Genomic DNA, 17,598 nt, shown 5'->3' with positions numbered 1-17,598 from the left:
GTAAAGTTGAAGCTTATTTATTTGTCACAAGTAGATTTACATTTACTGTGAAAATCCCCCAGTCGCCACACTCCGGCGCCTGTTTGAGTACACTGAAGGAGAATTTAGTATGGCCAATGCACCTAACCAGCACCTCTTTCAGACTGTGGGAGGAAACCGGAGTACCCGGAGGAAACCCACACAGACACGGGGAGAGCGTGCAAACTCCGCACAGACAGTGACCCAAGCCGGGAATCGAACTCGGGTCCCTGGCGTTGTGAGGCAGTAGTGCTAACCACTGTGCCACCCAAAGGAAAGAGTTCCTGTGTATGTTAAAGCCTGTGCCATTGATAATAGGGATTCTGCAATGATAAGTAAGATCTTTTGAAATAATTTCATGAACGTGAAGTTTTCGACTGAAGTTTATATCAATTAACATTTTGATTTAATTAAACTGTTGGAGCAAGACGGGTTTAAGCTACAATAAAGCTGTAATGCACCCTGACCCAATTCTTAGCATCATAGAAGTTATTGTGGCGGTTAACCTATTTATAGCTGAAAGGTTAACTGAAAATATAAAAACATAGAGTTAACCAGAAGTTTTGCAATGAATTTACGCCTATGGATCTTTTACTTATAAACACATTAGTTTCCCATTGCAAATAATCTACTTATTCAGTTGTTTCGAAAGGTTTTTGAGCCCCAAAGTGTTTTGATCTTAATCTTCTGCTCCAATATTCCATGATAGTGGCTTTGATTAACTGCGTCAAATAAAACTCAATCAGTACTTGGTTTACAGCATGTTCACACAGCAAGTTTTAGCATTGGTATGAAGTTACGGCAGCTGCGTGCTGGTGCTAGATGTGTGAAGTCTAAATTGTTCTGAGTCCTAATGCCAGACTGAGTGAGTTTACCTGATGAGTGGCTGAGCCTTGGGACCAAAGTTGTGCTGGGTTTGATTCACATGCTGTGTTTGTTAGTTGAACCTCTTGCAGGGTTGTGGACATTGGAGAGCATGGGGACGCTGCAGAGTACACTAGTGGCCCCGACTGGGGTGGGGACAGGAGACTGGCCCTTTTGTTTTTGATCGGTTCCTGTATGGTCCTGGTGAGGGGGTCAGCAGTGCTGTCCCTGGTAACATGGTGCCCTGCAGGCTCATTCTGTCATTCACAGCCATTCTTATCTAACACCTGAGTGAGGTACCGGGGAACACCTGTGAAACTGCATCCCAGCAGTGAGAGGGTGCCCTCAGGAGAAGTGAGCAAGATGAGACTGAAGGTTATAAGAAGAATAGTAGAATGATTGTGGATCCAGCAATCTAAAGGACCAGGTGATTCCAGCCTGTGGAACTGAGATTTGTGGATTTTGAATCGTTATGTTAAATCCTTAAGTTTCATTGGAGCAAATTGGGTAGTGGAAGATTATTCTGAGTTTCCTCATAAAGCTGTCATCTGTGAATGTCACTCTACTCAAGAGATTAAGTTACGGAGAGAGTATTATCAAGCATTCTAAATACGTCATAAACCAGCTTCCTAATAGCATTTCCTCTGCCTCCAATGTTGGAGGAGATGGAGGCAGTGGCCGAGTGGTATTATCGCTAGACTATTAATCCAGAAACTCAGCTACTGTTCTGAGGACCCGGGTTTGAATCCCACTACGGCAGATGGTGGAATTTGAATTCAATAAAAAATATCTGGAATTAAGAATCGACTGATAACCATGCGACCATTGTCGATTGTTGGAAAAACCCATCTGGTTCATTGATGTCCTTTAGGGAAGGAAATCTGCCGTCCTTACCCGGTCTGGCCTACAGGTGACTCCAGAGCCATAGCAATGTGGTTGATTCTCAACTGTCCTCCAAGGGCAATTAAGTAAAGTTTATTTATTCGTCACAAGTAAGGCTTATATTCACACTGCAATGAAGTTACTGTGAAATTCCCCTACTCGGGATGGGCAGTAAATGCTGACCAGCCAGTGATGTCCGTGTCCCTGAGTAGCAAATAAAAGCAGCACCAAATCGCAGCATGGTCAGCATCTTCGAGCCAGAGAGGCTGCGAATGGAGACCCAGGATTCCGTGAAGTTGTAAAGATGGCCAAAGTCCACAACTGAAGGGGGTCAAATGGGCAGCAGGCAGGACCATGAGGTTCACATTTACACACGGTCACTTGGGATGGGTGGGCTTGATAGCTCAAACTTTGTTCTCATCCTAAACTAAAATTTTTATTTTTCAGTAAGGAGTTCCCCTCACTGAGTTAGAAGCGATAAGTTTTGGTAGTAAGCTCCATAAAGACCAGGAGGTAGAGGAAGCGATTGTTTGAGTCGTTCAAACCGGGGAGATTCCAGGTTTCATTCTGCTGCATGTGGGTTAGATAGTCACAGAAGAAGGAACTTCAAATAGAAGTTGTGATTTAACACTGCTGTATTGTTTGTAAAATAATTATACTTTCCTTTCCTCTCTCTCATACCCTTCTGTAAGTTTGCTGGATTACGTATCTATAGCAGCCTACGTTCCAAGTTCCTAGTTTGGAATATGTATATGATGAATTGGGTCTAGATGTGTGAAAGTGGTTCTAGTCAAGTCAGTCTTCATGGTTGTGACCTTCAGTTAAATGTTACTGAATGTCCCTGGTATATTGAATAAACCTGATATTGTTTGAACTGACAATATGAGCTTTGTTTTGTGCGCCAATGCCAGTTATCGGCACATATTAATAAATGAAGTATAAATAGCGTTATGTCTTCAGGGAACCTGGTGAAGTGAGCTTGTGGCCAGTTAACCTAGACCAGCCAGGTGCTTGGTTGGCCTTGGTTCTTCACCTCCAGAATAAGTTATGCATACTTTCTTAATCACTGTTGCCCTGATAAAGAGCTAGAAGGTTTGGCAATTTAAAGATCCACTTCTTTCTGATGCATCAAGCATCATTGAATAGAGATATTGAGTAATCAGAATTCAATAATTGAATGACGGATCAAATCGCTATAGTTTTGATGGTCTAAAATGTAGATCTGGGGCTGATTTTTTTTTTAGTATGCCTTGAAGTTGTCAGCATTGATTGGGAGGCTGGATATCGTAAAATCATTCATGAGACTGCCATTTCCACACAAGTACTTAGAGTACAGTTGTTGCAGGGCTCATCGTGAGCTCTTCCTCCAGAAGTGGTCTCTTTGAATTCCCCAGATGGTTCAGTGAGTGCATGCCTGCCAACATGGATTGTCCCGGATCAGGAAAGTCCCTGGTTCAATCTGATCGGCGGATGAGGACGTCTCAACCAATGTGGTGGGAGGGGATACAGAGTACATCTACATGGGGAATGTGAATGTTTCCCACTCCCAACTGTCCCTGTATTACAATTACATTTTCTTCCTGGCGCTGACAAGGATGGGATGTGGCTCAGTTGAGATTAGCTCCACCGTTGAACAGCCTACTGATGCTCAGTATCTTGGTTAATAAATGATAACACATTTGAGGAAAACATAGGTCTCCGGTTTCCTTCAAACTGGACCTCAGCAAGACCAAATGACATCTGCTGAGAAGGTTTAAAAATGAGAAAATAGTGAGACAGTGACCATATCAAATTAATCTAGATTTGAAGTATAACTGTTAATTGTAGTTTGCCCATTGTGAAAAATTATGATTTGTCTGTGTTAGGTTTTACATTCGTGCATAATTCTGTGCTGAACATCCTGTCCCCCGGTGACATTGTACAAGCTAGTACTGCCTCTGTCCATTCAGCAAAGTCAAGAGCCTGCAGTGGTCTGCAGCAAACTCCTTCAGTGAACTACCTGGTCAGCAAAAGAAGCTTAAACGCTACATAGAGGACAGTGAGCTGCACTGTCTACTGCTCATGTTGCAGTCACTGAGAAGCAGCAAAATGGTCTTAATCTTTGGAGATAAAATGATTTATTTGCGTGTAATTCATGGTTTAAGAAAATGCTTTTCAGCTTCCTTTGCGTGCAGGCGCTGAATCGTGCTGGAGGGTGGCAGCTGGCCTCCGCCATTGTACCCAATTGGCCATTCTTTGTGCATGGCCACAGAGAGTGAGGCTATTCAATTGCCAGTGGCATCACAGCCAAACTCAATCCTGCCCTCAGCTCGCATCCTTAAACACTTATGATCCAGCATCAGATTGGGATCAGGAGCAGGAGGTGCCTCTGGCTGTATGTGCCCCCTCTTTAGCCAGAGAGCTGAAGTCAAGTTCAGCGCCTGAGCTGCAGTCTCAAATCAACACACTGAGCGTGAATCAGGAGCCAACAGCGAAACTGTGATCAGAGTGCCATGTTTAACAGTGCAATCACTTGCTTTTGTATAGCAAAGGTAGGCGGAACAATTTTGAAAGAGGGATTTGAAGATGAGAGTTTTAAATTCAGCGCAGGATGGCTGGAATTGGTAGAATACAGACAAGGCCAGCAACGATAATTGAATCTGGAGGTGGGAAAAGCCGACACAAGCGCTGAGGCAAGACATTGTTGCAGATGTGGAAATTAGCAGTTTTGGTGATGAGAAGGATGTGGGATTGGAAACAGTTTAGAGACAAAATGATGCATTACCAACTGAGTCATTGGGGGTGGATAAATGCTGAAACGAGTCTTCATGCTATATGGGTCCCAACGGTGTGCATTGTTCTACTGAGAGTGATGAGATGCACTGGGAACACAGGCAAACCTAAAATACATCCTGATTCATTGTCCAAACTCAGTTATACTGAGAAATTGTGATGCTGCAGGGGCAGCACAGTGGGACAATGGTTAGCACTGCTACTTCACAGCGCCAGGGACCCGGGTTCTATTCCTGGCTTCGGTCACTGTCTGTGTGGCGTTTGCACATTCTCCCCGTGTCTGCATGGGTTTCCTCTGGGTTCTCTGGTTTCCTCCCACAGTCCAAAGATGTGCAGGTTAGGTTGATTGGCCGTGCTAAATTGCCCCTTAGTGTCGGGGGACGAGCTAGGGTAAATGCATGGGGTTATGGGGATAGGGCCTGGATGGGATTGTGCTCGGTGCGAACTCAATGGGCTGAATGGCCTCATTCTGCACTGTATGATTCTATGATCAGTGAGGCAGTCAGCCAATCATTGGCTTGATTCAGATGTTTAAGACTTCAGCCACAGTGTGCGCACATTTCTTTTTCTAATTATCCTGCGTTATCCGTCATAGTTTCCCAGATGCTGACATGTTTGCAGTAATTCAGAAGTAAATTCAAGCTGAGTTGCACAGTACCATCGTTTGAAATGGGAATTATGGCTGTGCTCGTCCAGCTGTTCCCAGCACTATTCCTGAGTAATGGGGCAGGGTCGCTGCCTACGGGCCTGTGACATTACGTATTAAATATGCAGGGCTGAGCTGGTGTGTCAGCCCACTATGCTGAGGAGCTGAAAGATGTGAGAATCATAGAATATCATAGAATCCCTACAGTACAGAAGGGGGCCATTTGGCCCATCGAGCCTGCACCGACGACAATCCCATCAAGGCCCTTAACCCCATAAGTGAGCTTACAGGCACTTTTCCTTTTGGCTCTCCTGTAGTTTGGAGCACAGGAGAGCAATGCTGGGCGGCAGTTCGTTGTGTCTACATTGCTACACCTGCTGTTTTATGGTCTTCAGCTCTTGTTTTTGTCACAGTAAGGGAGTCAGATTTGTTAGCACGCATGTCCCTCCAATGTCTGCATAGCGTGGTGTATAATAACTACCATTGTAATGCTGGTCGCCTGTTGGCACTCTTCCGCATCCCCCCCCCCCCCCCCCCCCCTGGAGATTTCACTTGAAAGACGGTAGGAAGGTTTTACTTCCAAAAATGTGGTCACGGTGGCAGGCAGCTGGGCTAGGACACAGATTAGTCAGCAGCTGTTTCTAAAGTGTGCCATACATGGTGGACATTGATAAACCATCATATGTAAAATGACCAGATTCGAGCACTTTTTGAGTTACTTTTAACTAATTATTTGCTAGTACCGAATCCATTCATTGTCGCTTCAACTTTTGCCTCCCCTTCAAACGGCACGGTTGAAGGGGAGGCACGGTAGCACAGTGGTTAGCACTGCTGCTTCACAGCTCCAGGGACCTGGGTTCGAATCCCGGCTCGGGTCGCTGTCTGTGTGGAGTTTGCACATTCTCCCCGTGTCTGCGTGGGTTTCCTCCGGGTGCTCCGGTTTCCTCCCACAGTCCAAAGATGTGCGGGCTAGGTTGATTGGCCATTCTAAATTGCCCCTTAGTGTCCCGGGATGCATAGGCTAGAGGGGTTAGTGGGTAAATATGTAGGGATATGGGGGTAGGGCCAGGGTGGGATTGTGGTTGGTGCAGACTCGATGGGCCAAATGGCCTCTTTCTGCACTGTAGGATTCTATGAAACATTCAGAAGAAAACCAGAAAACCTACATATCAGCTTCACCTTGTACTGTCTGGGGATCAATTAAAACAGGAGGGGTTATGAAATTGAGATTCTATTTATTCTATCAAATTCTATCTTTCGTCTTTACTCCTGGTGGAATTTGGTTGTGTCATTTCCTGAGTTGAGTATTTGTCTTGTCGCACTTTCATAACAATTAAAGGATTTTGTTCATACATTAGCTAACGGATTTTGTGAATACATTAACCAACAAGTACTCCGCAGAACATAGAGGCTGGGAGGTGACCAGTGGAAAATTAGAAGGAATACTTTTCAAATAGATATTAAAGTCAGTGGGTGGAGAAGGAAATGTGGGGCGTGGCTGGGAGGTGTTATCATATTTTGTCGTCTTCACCCAAAAAACATGAAACCCAGATTACATGTGTATGTGTCAACTCCAAATTAAACTGAAAACAAATAGAATATTACACCAAATAGCCAGCTTGGTGAAGTTTGAATCAGAGGCAGTCATGGTTGGAACATATTGTGCTAGCTTTGTCTTGTTCTGCTCAACAAGATAAAAAGGAAACTTCAAACTAAGAACATGATAATAGAGGAGGCTGACTTACTTAGTTCAGGGCTGAGCTATAAGGAAGGAGTGAAGGAAATTGGGCATTTTCACCCATGAAAGAAGGGAATGTGGAATAATTTAAGGCAGTAAAGTGCAGCCTCAAATTAAACCCCTGGGAGTTTGACACAGGTTTTGACTAATAAAGAAGTTTGAGATTTAAAGTCTGGAATTTCTTTACAAATAATTATTAGTATTTATTGTCTCAGTTACTCAATTTTCATATCATCAACTTGGCCTTTGTATCTCTTCATGGCCCCACTCCTCTCTGTCTATGTAACCTCCTTTAGCCTTACAAGCTTTTGAGATCGAGATCTCTGTGCTTCTCTGATTCTAGACACGGGTAAACGTGAAGCTTTGGATTTCCTTCTCTGCCTCTCTACCACCCTTTCTTACGTAAAACACTCCTCAAAGCTCACCTCATGCTGACCAAGGCTTAGTGACAAAATGTTTTTTTTCTATGGCTCTTGCTACCAGTCTTGGGTTGTTTTACTACAGTAGAGATGCAATACAAGTGCGAGTTGTTGCTATTTGGGTAAAATAGCAGAGGCTGAAACCTTGCAAACATTTGGATTCGTGATTTCTGGATGAACTCAGTTGGGCTGTATTGCCTTTCCAATCTCCCTACGCTATTTTTGCCCTTGACTTTCACTCATTGGTGTTTTTCCATCTTTTTCCTCAGTGCCAATAATTAGCACTTTATTCCATCACAAATAGGCTGTTTGTCTGTGTCCTAATTAAAGTGTGATAAAGATTTGTTTCACCGAGTTTTTTATTTCAAAATTGACTTGCAAGCCTTAATTGTCTGCTATGCAGGAGGAGGGAAGGATTAAGTTAAAGCTTCAATTTATTTAGTCTCATCATCTTCATAGTTTGTCAAATGCAGTAATGGTTTTCGAAATTGAATTTTTCAGAAGATACTGAGCAAAATTGGTAGTTATCTCAAGTGATATATCATTATAATGCATTGAGAGAGATCAATTTATCCTTTCTCTGATTGTGGCTGGAATATAGACATTAAATTCCTTTGGGCTGCTACGATATTATTAAAATATTTACAGTAACATCTGCCCTTTCACAGAGTAGGTTACCTTGGTGATTGAGTTTATATTAAACAAAATCACCATCTTCCAATTCAAATAGCTGATCTTTTAGTTGAAGCGGACCATAAATTATACTAAAAGGGACCTGGCAAAAGAAGGTTTGTGTGTAGTTTTGTCCTTGCTTACAGTGTGCACTGTGCACTTTTGATGTATGATCAGCTGTAGAATCATAGAATCTTACAGCCCATTTTGTCTGCATTAGCATTTAGAAAGGGCTTTCGATTAGTGTCCTGTTCTTTCCCCAATGCACTGCGAAACTTAGTTATTCAAATGTATATTCAATTCCATTTTGAAAGTTAGTATTGAATCTGCTTCCACCTACCTTCTGCTATTGCCAAGTCATTCAGAAGTTCAATTGACCTAGTTTATAAAATGTTTGTATATCATAATGACCTGCTTTTCATAATCAGCACTGGTTCCAAAAAATCAAAGCAGTCCAGTTAATTCTTGTGAACTGACTTTATAAAGTGTTCACATTCTGGTAACGTGAAGTAAAACAAAATGGTACGGGATAAAGTAATGTCGCGGTTTGCTCAGTTTAACCAGATCTCTTTACAGTTACATTTTTAATGATTACCTGGAAGTATATTGGACTTCTGAAAGTTGTGTTTGGTGATAAGCCAAGTCATTTGTGGGCCGGGTAAGCTGGGCGGGAGAAAGAGCCAATGGTAACTCGGTCGGCAAGGGTTGGTGCAGTTCATTTCAAAATACCAGCAAGAGGTTACTGTAGTTTACCCCTTCAGCCAGCGCTCTTCCTGAAGCTGAAGTACTTAAAATATACAAAGAGCTCATAATTCTAACATATAAAGACTCGTGTTATCAGAACCCTGATGCATGATTTGACAATTTATTTTGCTCAAGAATGTCTGACTCTGCTGAACTTTGTGAAAGCTCCAATTTCTACCCGGAGGCAAGTCTGCGGTGCTCTCTTTGATACTTCAGGAGCATTAAGTTCTCCCTTTTGGCCCCAATCGTTCTGTAACCTTGTATAGAACATTGATAAGGACAGTGGGACATGTAAAGACATGAAATTAATTAACACTAGTAATAAACACTGTCACTCAATGTAAAAGAACATCTCAGGACGTTTCCCAAAATGGTGGAGTGGACGCAGGGTCAGAATTGGGAAGGGGGGAGGCTCTGGGGTGGGGCGGGGGGAGGGGGGGGTGGGTGTTGGTGTGTGTGTGTTTGAAGGTGCAGCAAAGCAAGGGAATTCTGAAGAGAATTCCAAAATGCAGGCACGTGATGGCTGAAGACTTTGCCACTAATGGAGAACGAGGAGGATATATGGTAACCCAGACTCGGAATAACTGGGTGGGGGAACACACGTGTGATGGTGGGCTGACGGAGAATGTAGAAGGAAGTTAGACTGTGACCATGGAACACGAGGGATGAGAACTTTGGAATTAATGGGCTGAGATGTTGAGAGGCAATGGAAACCAGACAGGAAGAATCGATCAATGTAAAAATGATAAGAAAAGGAAGATGTCAGTGATGAAATTGACCATGAATTGTCGGTTCCTGTCACACTATAAATCATGCCATCACTGTCAGCCAGTCAGATGTCAACTTGAGGCAGGTGGGGTAGGCTCTTGTCACTGAACATACGACTTTCCAAAAAACTTTTCTGGACAGAAAACTTTGAAAATGTGCCAACTGTGTTGAAATAATGATTGCTGTACTGAGAGCTGGTCAAAGAGTCAGGGACAGATGTCATTTCATGTCAGGTAACTTACAGTTGAAGCTACCTTCCCAGTTTGCTGTCTATTTTGGCTGAACAACACAGTCAGGATTATCTGCTAAACAGGAGTTTAGTGACAGTCGTAATTCACTGGTAAGTAGTACTGAAAGTGTGACATCAGACTGAAATAAATAGAGCTAAGGGCATACTAAACTTTAAAACATGCATGTTGTGTTATGTGGATACGGCAGCACAGTAACAGTGGTTAGTACTGCTGTCTCACAGCACCTGGGAACCAGGTTCGATTCCAGCCTTGGCTGTCTGTCTGTGTGGAGTTTGCACGTTCTCCCCATGTCTGCATGGGTTTCCTCTGGGTGCTCCGGTTTCCTCTCACAGTCCAAAGCTGTGGATTGGCCATGCTAAATTATCCCTTAGTGTCCAAAGATGTGGAGGCTAGGTGGATTAGTGGGATAAATGTGTGGGGTTATGAGGATAGGGCAGGAGATGGGCCTGCTTAAAATGCTGTGTCGGAGAGTCGGTGTAGACTCGCTGGGCCGAATGGCCGCCTTCTGCACTATAGGGATTCTGTAAACTGTTGAGCAAAATGATGGCCAGCAGTGACTTGTTGCCTGCAATTCCTGCACTATGTGGGAACTCTAGGATGTTTTGTGTGTCTTGGACCTTTTTGTTTCTTGTTCTCTGCCCAAAGGAGGGTCCCATCATGGTGCCATGACTGCCATAGGTAGAGCAAAGAGGCAGGTCCCGAATCCAGCCCAGCCAGAATGGGGATCGAACCCCTGTGCTGTTGGCACCAGTCTGATCCACACCAGCTGTCCAGACAACTGCCCCACAAGGAGCCCGAGTTGCTGTGGCAACATATACTTTATGTGCACCTGGTGGTAAGGGCTCCACTTTCCATCACATGGCTGACCAGGAATCTCTCAAGCTCTTACCGTTGATGTGTGTTGGAAGGATTTACAAGTTAATATTCAACCTGTTTGGTTGCATTATTGACGCACCTTCCTTGGCCATCAAATCCTGGACTTGAACATGGAACCTCCGGCTCAGGGGCAGGGATGCTACCCACCGTGCTGCAAGACTTCCTGTGTCTCGGATTACCAGATATAAAGAGAGGGACTTAAGCTTGAGCTCACGATTCCTGAGTTTGAGTGGCTGCAGGACACGTGGGAGGCTGAGAATTTCCTCTTAAGTGCACATTCCAGAAGTTAACCACACCACAGTCACAGCGAGTTTGAGAAAAGTAAGTGGGTGGTGATCTGGCAGGGTAGGAAAAGGCAGACAGAGTAGGAGTTCTCTTGAAGGTGTGGCATTCCAAACCAGTTTCCACACTGTCAGTTAGAATGACAGCACCTTAGGGAAGTACTATCTAGAGCACCTCTGTGGCACCAAGGGGAAAATGACTGGGGAGCTCGGAAAACTGTCAAAATAGAGCAGTCCTGGGGGATTTGATAGTCAGGGGATAGGTAAGTATTTCTGCACCCACCAACTTGAATCCTGCACGGTGTGTTGGGTTCTAGGTGCCAGAGTGAAGGTTGTTATTGAGAGGGCGCGAAGGATTTTGAGGTGGGTGAAACAGGAGAACAGCGAGGATAGGATCCACAGGGGAACCAATGATGTAGAAAAGAATAGGGTTGAGGTCTGCAATCAGTTGCGGGAGCGCAGGAAGAAAGTGAAGAGCAGTAATTGGCCAAAGAGCCAGAGGCAACATGAGCAGATTGTTTTTACACAGTGAGCTTCCGTGATCTGGGATGTGTGGGTTGTAGGATTGGTGTAAGCAAATTCGGTGGTAAGTTTCCAAAAATAATCGGATAAATACTTGAAAGGGAAAAACAATTACAGGGCAATGGGGAAATGGCAGGGGAGTGGGACCACACTGATGAGCTCTTCCAACGACCTGACACAGGCGCAATGGGCCGAATGGTTTCCTTCTATGCTGTATCACTCTTAATTCTAACATCTTGTGCAAAGTATGGCTTCACTGCAAAGCTTGTTGACGCCAATTGACAGCCCTAGAAAGATTACTGCCACTTCATGCTTTTGTTGTGCGTTCTTCACTCCTGCGCATAGGATATTGCTGTGCTAATTGTGAGGAACATAGAACATAGAACATTACAGCGCAGAACAGGCCCTTCGGCCCACGATGTTGCACCGACCAGTTAAAAAAAAACTGTGACCCTCCAACCTAAACCAATTTCTTTTCGTCCATGAACCTATCTACGGATCTCTTAAACGCCCCCAAACTAGGCGCATTTACAACTGATGCTGGCAGGGCATTCCAATCCCTCACCACCCTCTGGGTAAAGAACCTACCCCTGACATCGGTTCTATAACTACCCCCCCTCAATTTAAAGCCATGCCCCCTCGTGCTGGATTTCTCCATCAGAGGAAAAAGGCTATCACTATCCACCCTATCTAAACCTCTAATCATCTTATATGTTTCAATAAGATCCCCTCTTAGCCGCCGCCTTTCCAGCGAAAACAATCCCAAATCCCTCAGCCTCTCCTCATAGGATCTCCCCTCCATACCAGGCAACATCCTGGTAAACCTCCTCTGCACCCTCTCCAAAGCCTCCACATCCTTCCTGTAATGTGGGGACCAGAACTGCACACAGTACTCCAAGTGCGGCCGCACCAGAGTTGTGTACAGTTGCAACATAACGCTACGACTCCTAAATTCAATCCCCCTACCAATGAACGCCAAGACACCATATGCCTTCTTAACAACCTTATCTACTTGATTCCCAAGGAACTATCTTGAAAGTACTAATTTATGCTGCAGTGCATTGCATGGCCATCTCTGGTACTTATTGGCTCAAGTGGCTGTATTTTGAGCATAAATCTGGATTTGTAAATGCTGGGGGATTAACAGCTGAGCCCAAGCTTTCCTTGCGCACCTTGCAGCATGACTCTCAATTTAGCAGGGAGAGGAGCCCTGAGGTGTGTTATTTAATCTCCCTTGTCGTACACAGTCACCACTGCTGCCCCGGCTGAAATCAGTTAACAGAGTACAGACCTGGGATGGATATTGGAGTGCAGTGCCAAACCAGTATGTGCATGTACCTGCTGAGCCTGTAAATTTTGTATTTCTGTCATCCTTTGTATGAGATATTAAAACCGATGCCACGTGTGCCTGTTTTAGTCCTTGCGATATTCAAAGAGCAGCTGGGGATGCACCCCATGTCCTGACAGGCACTCAGTCTTTAATGAACACCACAGAGGCTGGTTAAACCAGTCATTCGCCTCTTTATTGTTGTGGGAGTTTGATGTGTCCAAATGTGATTCCCCACATAATACCTGCACTTCAAAGTAATTCAGTAAATAAAGTAGATGTAAAGTGTAAATAAAATACTGTGCCCGCCATGGCTCAGGTGGCAGCGTTTTTGTTCATGTCCCGCTTTTGTAATTGAGCACAAGAATTAAGGCTGACGCTTCAACGCGCTGTCAGTGATGCATGTCAGCCCTCTTAAGTTACATGTAAAAGATCCGCTAGCACCACTTTGAAGAAGACCAGGGAAGTTACGCCCAGTGGCCTGGCCAATATTTATCCCTCAATTTCGGCCTTTTGGCTAAGGTCAAGTGTAGTATGGTCGGCCGCGCTTGGTTGAGGTCATTGGGTTACACTGAAGCTTCATATGTTTTATATGAAGCAATTTTTTAAAGCGGCATCTCAGCCTTTTGGCTAAGATGCAAATGAGCTCAAGTCTTGGAGGAGGAACCTCTCCCATCTCCAATCAGCTTGGCTCATGTAGATCAGGCCCAGGACAGGGTGGTTTGGTCGCTCGCCCTGTCTTGTCAGCCTGGATCTGAAATGTCTCAACTTGTTGAGACTCTGAATTGGATTTGATTTGATTGAATTGGAAAAGTATAAAAAAAAATTTATCCCTCAATTAATGTTACAAATCAAAAAGATTATCTGGTCATTGTCAGACTGCTGTTTGTGAGAGCTTGCTGTGCGCAAATTGGCTGCCACATTTCCCACATTCCATCGATGACTATACTTCAGAAGTGCCTAATTTGCTGTGAAGCACTTTGGCATGTGCTGTGGTTGTGTTAGGTGTTTTATAAATGCAAGTTACTTTCATTGTATGTGAAGAGTTTGAAGATATTTCTACAATGAAATGCAATGCAAATGAAGACAACTTCTTGTTACAGAGAAAAACAGGGATTTATTTTTCAAAAGGCTGACTTTATTTACACATCTCTTATTTTACACTAATCATGATTTGAGCCTCAGGACCCTTCGGCTCTTATCAATTTACCGATTACCGGTTGAGTTGCAGAGAATGAGAGGTGCAGTTATATTGGAGCTGAGATCACAGGGCTAAGTGGGGTCTGATTGAATGAGGTCAGTGACCAATTTTACATCCTCGCAGTGCTGCAGGAGTGTCTGTAGACCAGTTCCAACAAACACAACGCAGTCCAACAATGGAATAACGTGAGCAATTTAAAAATAATCTCCCTGGCACTATAAGGTAAGTGAAGTGTGAAATTAAGCCTGCCAAATGCTTGTCTGTGCGCTGTCCTGCTGGAAAATAAACCCGGCCATTCATATTAAGAGCATTCGTGGTCATCTATGTTTAGGTTTGTATTATTTAAGGCACTGCTTTTCCCATTCTCACAAGCAGTTATATTCAGGATGTATTTAATTATTTACTTCCATTGCAAGTATCACAATTCATCGCTGTAATTAACAAGAATATTCTATAACTGATCCAAGTAAATGACCACATTTCAATATAATTGCCATAAATATTCCTCGAAGTTTAATAGATGTCCCATGTGCATGCATGTGTAAAAATGCATTTAGATGCCAAGTTACATTTGTGTGAAACTTAGTGCAGTCTTTCAAACTGATTGCGAAGAAGCGACCATCGTTCACTCTTATAGTGTGCTGTAATCGAAGTCCAAAGAAATATTTATATAGTACTTTATCACGGGCCTCAGAAACATTACTAATTGATTTCATAGAACTCTCTAAAGGTTGCCACTCAAGTGGATAGAGCTGTGAAGAAGGCCTATAGTGCGTTAGCTTTTATTAACAGGGGGTTGGAGTTTAAGAGCCGTGGGGTTATGCTGCAACTGTACAGGACCTTGGTGAGACCACATTTGGAATATTGTGTGCAGTTCTGGTCACCTCACTATAAGAAGGATGTGGAAGCGCTGGAAAGAGTGCAGAGGAGATTTACCAGGATGCTGCCTGGTTTGGAGGGTAGGTCTTATGAGGAAAGGTTGAGGGAGCGAGGGCTGTTCTCTCTGGAGCGGAGGAGGCTGAGGGGAGACTTAATAGAGGTTTATAAAATGATGAAGGGGATAGATAGAGTGAACGTTCAAAGACTATTTCCTCGGGTGGATGGAGCTATTACAAGGGGGCATAACTATTGGGTTCGTGGTGGGAGATACAGGAAGGATGTCAGAGGTAGGTTCTTTACGCAGAGAGTGGTTGGGGTGTGGAATGGACTGCCTGCAGTGATAGTGGAGTCAGACACTTTAGGAACATTTAAGCGGTTATTGGATAGGCAGATGGAGCACACCAGGATGATAGGGAGTGGGATAGCTTGATCTTGGTTTCAGATAAAGCTCGGCACAACATTGTGGGCCGAAGGGCCTGTTCTGTGCTGTACTGTTCTATGTTCTATGCTCATTAATTTGAATTGCAGTGTCTGTAGTTAAACAGGCAAATATGGCAGACATTTTTGCACGTAAGGCCCCAGAAATAAAAGGTAATTAACTATTTAATCTATTTTTCATAGCATTCGTTGGAGAGGCTGGAAGAACGCCCTACATTTTGCATTGTGCCTTCGGATTCTAAGCATTCGCCTGAGCCTGCACATTCTCCCCATGCCTGCATGGGTTTCCTCATCCGGTTTCCTCCCACCGTCTGAAAGATGTGCTGGTTAGGTGCATTGGCCATGGTAAATTTTCCCTCAGTGTACCCGAACAGGCACCAGAGTGTGGCGACTGAGAGATTTTCACAGTAGCTCCATTGCAGTGTTAATGTAAGCCTCCTTGTGACACTAATAAATAAATGAGCCAATGGAACCGGCCAATGTGACCTTGGTTTAACCTCAGGCCATGCAGCCATTTCTAGATTATGGCCGGTATTTTACGACCTCGCTTGAGTGAGGCTCGTAAAATCCCGCCTGAGGCCAACGGGGAATTCCGTTCTGTGAGTCGCGCCCGCCACAATTCCCAGTGCGGGCATGGCGGTAAAACTCCGGCCTATGTGTCCACGTGCCAAAATAGGACTTCAGAACCCACAACCTTCTGACTCTGATTGCTTCCAATTGAATCAAGGGAAACTCCCATCAGTGTTTTTGTGGTGATGGTGGTGCAGATTAATTACATGCTGTCAGAACAAGGAACTCCAGGCTCCCTGCATTAGCTGTTTATTTAAAAATATATATAAATCTTTCCACTCACGCAAAAATGCTAAAATAAGACCTTAAATAACAGAAAGAAAACTTCTCAAATGTCAGGAACAGCTTTATTCCAATGATTTGTTTGCAGTTAGAATATGCTGTTCGAAATATTGAAGATTGAACTTCCTCTTTTCTGACTGCTTCTTCCCTTGTCTTTGTTATTAATCTATTCTGTACAATAACTAACGCTTTCACTAAAGTCTTGGATTTGACCATCTACTGTTACTGTGGTATATATTACTATTTGATGCAATTTTTATGTCAAGTACAGCACCCCCAGCATCCAATGGATTATTCAATTGTCTAAGGTGTTGGTGAGACCACACCTGGAGTATTGTGTTCCAGTTTTGCTCTCCTTACTTGAAGAAGATGTGGTGGCATTGGAGGCAGTTCAAAGAAGTTCAGATTGGTTCTAGGGATGAAAGGGCTGTCGTATGAGGAGTGGTTGAATAGCTTGGGCTTGTACTCGCAGGAGTTCAGAAGAATGAAACATAGAAACATAGAAAACTAGAGCACAAAACAGGCCCTTCGGCCCCACAAGTTGTGCCGAACATATCCCTACCTTTTAGGCCTACCTATAACCCTCCATCCTATTAAGTCCCATGTACTCATCCAGGAGTCTCTTAAAAGACCCTATTGAGTTTGCCTCCACCACCACTGAAGGCAGCCGATTCCACTCGCCCACCACCCTCTGTGTGAAAAACTTCCCCCTAACATTTCCCCTGTACCTACCCCCCAGCACCTTAAACCTGTGTCCTCTCGTAGCAGCCATTTCCACCCTGGGAAAAAGCCTCTGAGCGTCCACCCGATCTATGCCTCTCAACATCTTATACACCTCTATTAGGTCTCCTCTCAACCTATGTCTCTCCAAGGAGAAAAGACCGAGCTCCCTCAGCCTATCCTCATAAGGCATGCCACTCAATCCAGGCAACATCCTTGTAAATCTCCTCTGCACCCTTTCAATCCTTTCCACATCCTTCCTGTAATGAGGCGACCAGAACTGAGCACAGTACTCCAAGTGGGGTCTGACGAGGGTCTTATATAGCTGCATCATTATCCCCGGACTCCTAAACTCAATCCCTCGATTGATAAAGGCCAGCACACCATACGCCTTCTTAACCACCTCCTCCACCTGCGGGGCCGATTTTAGAGTCCTATGGACCCGGACCCCAAGGTCCTTCTGATCCTCTACCGTACTAAGAGTCTTTCCCTTTATATTGTACTCCTTCATCCCATTTGACCTGCCAAAATGGACCACTACGCATTTATCTGGGTTGAAGTCCATCTGCCACTTCTCCGCTCAGTCTTGCATCCTATCTATGTCCCTCTGTAACTTCAATGAAGGAGGATCTGATAGAGGTATATAAAATGCTAAAGGATAAGGTGGACGTTGAACACATATTCCCAATTGTGGGACAATCTAGGAGCTAATAAATACAGAGAGAGAG

At 44.2% G+C, this 17,598-nt stretch overlaps 1 protein-coding gene across 6 annotated transcripts in view; it reads left to right on the top strand.

Moving 5' to 3' along the window:
- The window catches only part of gpam (glycerol-3-phosphate acyltransferase, mitochondrial), a 76,119-nt gene that overhangs the window by 6,106 nt on the left and 52,415 nt on the right, over window positions 1-17,598 (top strand). The window contains exon 1 of one of the 6 annotated variants that reach the window (XM_078223220.1): window positions 9,733-9,863. The exons of 4 other annotated variants lie outside the window; for them this stretch is intronic. The gene's annotated coding sequence lies outside the window, so the exon portion shown is untranslated. Of the gene's footprint in view, window positions 1-9,732; window positions 9,864-14,104; window positions 14,204-17,598 lie in introns of those variants that run through there. One more of the 6 variants, XM_078223221.1, reaches the window with a different exon arrangement.

This window comes from Mustelus asterias, chromosome 11 (genome assembly GCF_964213995.1).
Source record: "Mustelus asterias chromosome 11, sMusAst1.hap1.1, whole genome shotgun sequence".
Taxonomy (NCBI): Eukaryota; Metazoa; Chordata; class Chondrichthyes; order Carcharhiniformes; family Triakidae; genus Mustelus; species Mustelus asterias.
The sequence above is the reverse complement of the archived record's forward strand: the minus strand, read 5'-3'. Positions and strand labels throughout refer to the sequence as shown.